Source organism: Odocoileus virginianus, chromosome 3, assembly GCF_023699985.2.
Source record: "Odocoileus virginianus isolate 20LAN1187 ecotype Illinois chromosome 3, Ovbor_1.2, whole genome shotgun sequence".
Lineage (NCBI taxonomy): Eukaryota > Metazoa > Chordata > Mammalia > Artiodactyla > Cervidae > Odocoileus > Odocoileus virginianus.
Window position 1 is genome coordinate 60,076,406 of NC_069676.1, and position 8,977 is coordinate 60,085,382.

Sequence of the window (8,977 nt, forward strand, 5' to 3'; positions counted from 1 at the left end):
TCTTTAGTTTTTGTTCTTGTCTTTTTCTCCTAGATAACTCTGGCAAACCTTAGTTACACCCAGGCCCCGTAAGCATGTATTAGAGAAGCCAGTGCTAAGAAAATTCATCACTCCTTCCCCTGCCAGAGTTCTCTTCCATGACTCGTGGTATCCTCTGTAGATTCTGTTTCAAAAATGTAATTTCCCTGAATGACAAATGCTCTTTGTGATAAAACACAACTCTCAGTTCCTGTGACCTGGGTGCCTAAAAGGCATGAATTTTCCTCTCTGTGGAATTACCTTGGGAATCACTGAAGCATCTGTGAAGCCATTATTGCCAAGCAATATTTCTTTTTCTCCCTCTGCAAGGAAAGGGAAGATTGGAAGTTTGGTTGAGGAACTTGTCCCCATTGAGAATTGTTTGCATTTTAAATAAAGAGAATCTCAGGAGTAGTCTCCATCTATTAACTCATGTGAAAATGTCTCTATGGCTTAAACCAGCAATCGTTAAAGGCACAGTCTTGATTTTGTGCTTAAAAGATATACAGATAGTAACAGCTTTGGGCAGCAGAAATATATTTGTTTATTGACTTTAAGAAAAATGATTTTTCTAGTAGAAAAAGGAATGATGTGTTTTATAGATTAGATTAGAAGGGAGCAATGCCCCCAGGAAAATGTTGTGTTCATTTAAAATGTAAATGAATCTCCACCATTCACTCCAGCTGCCATTTTGTGCAATCATGTGGGTTTTTATACAGAGAAATCTTTTTTGCTCACAGAATGCTGTTCCCTCTCCACACTGACAGTTGTCCTGCTTCAGATTTCTCTTGGGCTTCCTATCAGAGGGAAGGCCCTTTCTGCTTGGCATAACCAGGGCCTGCTCAGTGGGATGGGCAAGTTTGCCCCTGCAAGAGTCCCATCAGCATCCTCTCAGTTAATGAGAACCTTCCAGTGCCTCCCTCTGAGGGAATCAAGCATGCAGAGGGTGGAAAGGCCAGCAGAGAGAATGCCTTAATGAGGGACAGATAGTTAAGAAGCAGTGGATCCTGGGGCCATGGCTTCAGAGAAACTGGCTAGTGATTAGAATGAGAAGTGGTGGGTTAGACCTGACAGTGATGAAATGTGAGGGAGAGGACTGGATGGCAAAAGAAAAGGCAACAAATTGCAAATCTAGATACTGGATTCTGGCCTAGGTTGAACATCAGCCATCCATGGACTCTGATGCACATCATAGTAGACTTTGCCCTTGGGTTTCCCTGTCGGTAACATGGCAGGTTTCCATAACCGGACTTCTAAGGCTTCTTCTAACTTTAATACTCTGTTGAGCAGAAAAGCCCATGTATTTCAGTTTCCATTTGGCTAGCTATTTATGATATTGTCTAAGGCCTTTTATTCTAGATTTCCACATATCTTGTGTTTACATTTAAGTTTTCTGTCTCTGAAGGAAATTTAGTACATCTCAGCACCCTTCTTTGTAATCAATTTGTGGTCTATAAAACCAATATATGTAAGGTAGACAGAAATTATTAACTGAAACCTGGATGTCCATGAATTTAAACAGCGCTTCATGGCAAGAGACTAAGGAAGGAACACTGCTGTGGAAGGGGTGATAACCTAGATGCCTGACCTTGGGAGTATCCTTCAATACTTCTGAAGTACACAGTGGTGGTGATGTTTGCCCTGCCTGAAAGCACAGGGCATGACCAGGTTATCATTTCAGGGTCTGAAATGCAAATTCCATATTGTGGAATGCATGCATTGCTAGTTGCTGCAGAGAATTTAACTCCCTGGATGCTTCTTGCTTTCACTGAAGCTGTCCCCACAATTGTCTATTTAATCAACCCAGAAAGGCAGTGTGAAGCAGTGATTGAGGCTAGACCCCTGAGCTTGAATCTCAACTGTGTCACCTGCTAGTTCTTTAAATTTGCACCTGTTTGGGCCTCAGTTTCTACACTTTTAGAATAGGAAGCACAATAACAGTAAACATAAAAAGTTTCATAAGGATAAACTGAAATCATACACATAAATTACCTATGTCAGGATCTGATGTGTAGTAAGAACATAGTAAAAAAAAAAAAAGTCATTATTCTCATATGTTTCAAATCAACCTTAGGTGCCACCTTCTCAATTAACACACTTTTATTACTTTGACCCATAGTGATCTATTTAGTCTCAAATGACAGCACTTAATATTTTTACAAACTCATTTAGCTCTTGCCTACACACCATCTTGGAATAGTTCCTAACGGCAGAACTTCCCAATCATATAATAAGCTCCCTTGTAGAAAAGGAGGGGCCTGAGACAACTTAAGTATCTTGATCAAAGTGAAGCAGCCTAGTAAATGGCTCACGTCTTACTTTCTGGCTCCCAAACCACTCTATCCTTCCTTGTTTCTCACAATATTCCTCTACTTCTGAAAATGAAGACTGGTTGCGTTTTCTCATACGTGGGTGCTAAGTAGATAGCCCTTTCCTGGGAGCTGGTAATCCATGCTGGAGGAATGTCACAGTTAGACTGGTAGGCTACCATATTCATATTCTAGAAATAGGAGCCTGGAGCTTTCCCTTTCTAAGCTTCAGTTTCCCCAGCTTTAAAATAAGATGGCAGTGGACATAACTGGTAAGAACTTGAGCTAGGGTTAGACAGAATGGGCCCCTTTGGGTACTGTCACTGGTGTGTAGCCCTGAGCATGCTACTAACCTCTCTAAATTAGCTCAGATTCTTCAGGTAAGTAATAGATATTAATACCATGCCACATGAAGAACTGTGACCATTAAATGAAGTAGTACATGTAAAGCATTTGGCATAATGCAGGGACCACAGTTTTCTTTTGTTGTTGCTGATATTTTTATCCTTAACAACAGTAACACCATGACCACCACTATCATCATCTCCATTAGCTTTTATGGAGCAATAGGAAAGAATATAGACTGTGAAGTCAAACTCTACTTGGATTTAAAAGCCAACTTCGTTTCTTACTAGCCATGTGACCTTGGGCAAGTGACTTTGGTCTTCTAATTCTTAGCTAATTCATTAGTAGAATGGGAGTAGTGATAATGGTTACTTTATAAGCTTGGCATGAGGATTAAATGAGGTATTGTTGAGTGTTTTCTACATTGTCAAGCATTTGGGTATTCAAATACAAGGTATTCAAATGCAAGGTATTCAAATATAAGTCATAAGGATAATCTCTTCAGCTATAACTTTGTGATGCCCTAGTTATAAGTTGAAGCTTGGAAAGAAATCAAACTTATGCTGTGGAAGTTGGTGAAGCCATCTGTGGGTAGGCGTGGAATAAACGTCCTCAGATGCAGCCTGTCAGACATCTGTCTACAGCCAGTGCAGCGGCCTTTGAAAGAAAACAAATGGGATGTGGCAGGTTTTTGGCCTCCTTCTGTAGGACCTGCATCTTGGCACTAATGTTCCTGCTTCCGCAGACCAGCTGGTCCAATGAAGACTAGCTGACTTTCTCCCCACCCCACTCCTCAACTTAGCAAATGAAGGCGAACACATGAGGTTTCCCTGGAGGAGGTGTGATGAAACCTGAGACCCTGTAGATGATGATGAAGTGCAACAGTGATGAAGACATTTTGGAAGAAATAAGGGAGACAGGAAAATAATGGTCAGTAAGAATAAGTGTTCTTTACAAAAAGTACTTCTCTTTCATTAAAAGAGACCTCCTTTAATTAGATGTGTCTCATCACAGAACCCAAAACTCATGGGAAGGAGAGCCTGGGAGTAACCCCATTGGGTCAAAGAATTTATACTTCCACGCTGAGCCAGAAATGATTCTTTTTATAACCTTTGTCCTAGACTTTAGATTCAGGTGTATTTGGGTTTAAAATCCAGATTTACAACTAATTAGCTGACTGATTTGGGGCAAATGATATGCATTCTACATTTTTCTCATCTATAAACTGGAGATGTTTCTGATTGCTTCTACCATATCATTGGTAGGTGATTTGAAAAAGATGATGGTAAAACACTTAGCCTAATGTGTGGCATTTATTAATCAATAAAGTTTGACTTGGGGCTTCCCTGATAGCTCAGTTGGTAAAGAATCCGTCTGCAATGCAGGAGACCCCAGTTCTATTCCTGGGTTGGGAAGACCTGCTGGAGAAGGGATAGGCTACCCACTCCAGTATTCTTGGGCTTTGCTGGTGACTCAACTTGTAAAGAATCTGCCTGTAATGTGGGAGACCTGGGTTTGATCCCTGGGTTGGGAAGATCCCCTGGAGAAGGGAAAGTCTACCCACTCCACTGTTCTGGCCTAGAGAATTCCATGGATTGTATAGCCCATGGGGTCACAAAGAGTCAGGCACAAATGAGCAACTTTCATTTTCACTTTCAAATCTTAACTAAATGAAGGTAAGATTATGGGGTAATCCTGTCTCTGTAACTGAAAATTAAGAAAATCCCTAATCTTTTCTGAATCTCAGTTTCCACTCATATACAGCAAGAAATCTAGACACCAATCAGTAGTATCTCCTAAAGATCTCCACATCACAATCTCTTGCAAGCAATAACTCAGGAGACAGAGTTGGAAGAAACTGACCTCGGAGGTTCTAGTTTCAAAGGTTTGGGACATGATGAAGGCATCCTGTTTTCCTTTGATGATGTATTTTCCTAAATCTTTTAGTTCTGCATAGTTATTTGGAAGTAATGAGTTTGCCAGATTTAAAGAAAAAAGAACTTTGAAATGGGAGATGACTCTGTGGTCCTTTGATGTTAAGTAGTCATGTGGCCTGAGGCAAATGTTTATTTTCTTCAGTGGTCAAATGTGGGGGCTTACTTGGATGAATTATAAGGTTCTCGAGAGATCTGAAGATCTGAGTATAGGATTCTAAACCATTTTCTGTCATTTATCCTGAATTTTCCTGATCAGAGCCTTACAGTTGCATTAGTTAATGTTGCCATAATAAAATACCTATAGCAATCAAAAAAGAAAAAGAAATAAAAGAAATACAAATTGGAAAGGAAGAAGTAAAACTGTCACTGTTTGCAAATAACATGATATGATACATAAAAAACTCTAAAGATACTACCATAGAATACTAGAACTCATCAATGAATTTGGTAAAATTGTAGGATAGAAAATTAATATACAGATATCTGTTGGATTTCTAAACACTAACAAAAGATCTGAAATAGAAATTAAGGAATCAATCCCATTTACCATTGCATGAAAAAGAATAAAATATGTAGGGTTAAACCTACTTAAGGAGGTAAAAGACTGTACTCTGAAAACTATAAAACACTGATGAAAGAAACTTAAGTCAACATAGCCATGTTCTTGGATTGGAAGAATTAGTATTGTTAAATAACCATATTAGCCAAGACAATCTATAGAGTCAATGCAATCTCTATCAAAACAGCATGGCATTTTTCACAAAGCTAGAACAAATAATCTTAAAATTTGTATGGAAACACAAAGGAAACTGAGTAACCCAAACAATATTGACAAAGAACAGAGCTGGAGGAATTGTGCTCCTTGGCTTCAGACTACACGACAAAGCTACAGTAATTAAAACAGTATGGTACTAGCAGGAAAACAGACACCTGGATTCATGAAACAGGATAGAGAGCTCAGAAATAAAGCTACACACTTGTGGTAAATTAAGCCACAGCAAGGGTGGCAAGAATACACAGTGGAGAGACAGTCTCTTCAATAAGTGGTGCTGGGAAAGCCACATACAAAAGAAAGCTACTGGACTGCCACATGCAAAAGAATGAAATTAGAATATTCCTTAACACTCTATACAAAAATAAACCCAAAATAGATTAAAGACCTAAATGTAAGACCAGATACTATAAAAATCCTAGAGGAAACTCTTTTACATAAATCACGGTAATTTGTGGGAGAATCCATTTCCTAGTGTAATCAAAATAAGAGTATACGTTAAAGATGGAAACTAATTAAATATGAAAGTTTTTGCACAGCAAAGGAAACCATCCCCACTACACCCTGTCTAAATTCCTAACTCACAGAATTCACAAACACAACCAACAGCTGACTCTGGAAGTGTTCTTGGAAGCTAAAAGAAAGAAAACACTTGTGATGTGGTGATGGAAAGTTTAGGAACACTATCTCCTGTGATAATATGGAATCTGGAAAATGGATTGAATGGTCTGGATAAATGAACATGGGGCTTTCTTTCAGCTTCTAGTGACACTTTTCTTCCATACCTTTAATCCCTCACTTTCAATCTTCTGAAGAGCCATGAAGGTTTCCTGACTGACTTTGTAAGACCCTTGTTTTCAGAAATAACCTCCTCAATGTTTCTCTAGTCTCTGCCCATCTCCAAGTCACCCACCGGTTTTAGGTATTTTTCTAATGGCATTTCCCTACTTCCAGGTATAAAAATCTGTTTCCAATACTTGGTGCTGCACAAGAAATTACTATGAAGTTTAGAATATAGAATAAGCATCTGTTGTGTTCGTGGATTCTCTGAGTTAGGAGTTTAGGCAGGGTGTGTAGGGATGTTGTGTTTTTCCTCCATGATGTCTGAGTTTAAGCTAGACGATTCATTCTGAGGACTGGAATCATCTGAAGGCATGTTGATTCAGTATGGTGGTTGATCAAGCCTGTTGACTGAGGTCTCAACTTCTTTCCACACAGATCTCTCTCCATGTGATCTTTTCATGTGGGTGAATGTGGAGCTCTTCATAGCATGGTGGTTGGTTTCTCAAAGCAAATATCCGCCACCTCCAAAAAAGGGGATTCAAGTGAAAGCTGTGTTTCTTTTAAAGACCCAGCCCCAGAAAATAAAGTATTGTTGCACTCATTTGGTTAGTTAAAAGTCACAAGTCTTCCCAAGTTTGAGGGGAATGAAAATAAACTACAATTAAAAAAATGTTTTTAATACTTATTATTTATGTATTTGGCTGCATCAGGTGTTAGTCGTGGCACGTGGGATCTTCACTGTGGTGTACGTATTCTCTAGTTGTGGCATGCGGGCTCCAGAGGGTGAGGGCTGAGTAATTGTGTCATGTGGACTCTAGAGAGTATGAGCTTAGTTGCTCTGTGGCATGTGGGATATTAGTTCCTTAACCAGGAATTGAACTTGAGTCCTCTGCCTTGCAAGGCAGATTCTTCACCACTGCCCCCAGGGAAGTCCCAATTACAACTTTCAATGTGGAGTTGCAAGGTTTTGGAGGCATATGTGGAACTAAAAATATTATTGTGATCATTTTAACAAACTACAATCTTCTATGCTATCTTTTATTTACATTACTAAAACATTCCTGGTTTAAAAAAATTAAACTAATATATATAAATAAAGATAAGACAAAAAAGATAGTGTGAAAATTAAGACTCCTCTGCTTTTTCCTACCAATAATTCTGCATTCCTGTTTATTAAATAGTGATGTAATTTATCTTATTAGCTTTGCATAATCTTTCAGAAGTATTCTATGCATGTACCAACACACACATGTAAATACTACTGTATACTATTAAGTCTATATATATTTGAGTTATAAAATCCTTTCTCATTAATCCATACTGATAGGATAAGAAATCAGAGAACACTCAAACTTTAGGGAGTTACTCTATTAAAAAAATTTATAAATCTTTTTTTCTCAGTAGGTGTGCCATAACTATATCTGTATTTCTAATCACTTTCTGACAATGGCCAGAGGCAAAACAGAGGCTCACCTTATGCTGGGATGTTGTAATGGCCATTGATGAAGAAAACAGTTGGTCCTTGATGGCCAAAAATAGGTTTGGTTTTGTTTTCTTAACTATTTGGTAGGGCAGAGAACAAACTCATACAGAGATTTTTGCTTGTGAAATGTAGTAATCTCAGGACCAAGATTTAATGACATGGGAGTGAAGGAAGAATGTGTTTTGGGTTTCTGATAGAAGTAGTAGGAACAATTCTGAATTGGTATTTTAGAAACTTCATGTCTGGTCTTGATCTTCTTACTGAAAAACTTTGTGACCTTGAGTAAGTCTCCTTTTCTTCTCTACCTCTTCATTTTTTTAAAATGCGTAACATGAAGAGATTGGAACTGAACTTTGCTACTCTAAGTCCGGCCCATGAAAGAGCAGCACCCACATTGCCTGGAATTACTTGTCTTCAGACCTATTGTATCAGATTCTGCATTTTTTCAAAATCCTCTGATGGTTCACATTAAAGTTTGGAAAGCAATGGACAGAAAACTCTCTAAGGTCCCTTTCTATTGTAACTTTTAATGCTTAACAGGACTTAAAAGAAAAAAGTAAAAACCAAAACAAAGCAGCTTCAGTCACAATGCTGTTTTATTCTCTCTGAGAAGTAAGAATGACCTATATTTGTGATGTAGATTGCAATGCTCCCTACTGACATAGTCAAAAAATTTTCTTTCTTGTTAGTTCAAAATTATGGAGGCAAAAATGCCAAGGGATACAAAGAGTTCTTGTGTTTAGTCATTCTTGTAGCTCTTGTAGTTTCCAGCTGTATCCTTTTCAGCTTCCCTGGCTCTTGGCATCAGTCAGCCTCTCAAGGCTGCTTTAAATAATTCTAATGGAAACAAACTAGGAAAAGTAGAGAGACCTACCAAAGGTCATGCTGCAAGGCAGTGCTGAAAATGCCAGTAATAATGGATGGCAACAATACTCCAGAAAAATCTAAATGTGTAAAGTATTTAGTCCAATGAAACCTAGAATAGTAAATAGTGTTCAATATTAAATAGTGTGATTTATTATATATATATATATATGTAGGGAAAATGACATTATACTTCCTCATATTCTTAACACATTTATCCCTTAATATAACCCCTTACCTGAACACAAGAGAGGCCTATTTCTAATGGATTTATTCTTTCTTTAATATTTCCAACAAATATTCATTGTTACTTAGTAGGTGTCAAGCATTGTGCTATTAAAAAGAATAGGAATATTGCTCTTTTATTTTTTAATAGCTCTACTGAAATATAATTCACATACTGTATAATTCATACATTTAAATAATGAAATTCAATATTTTTAGTATTGTTACAAATATCTGAAAT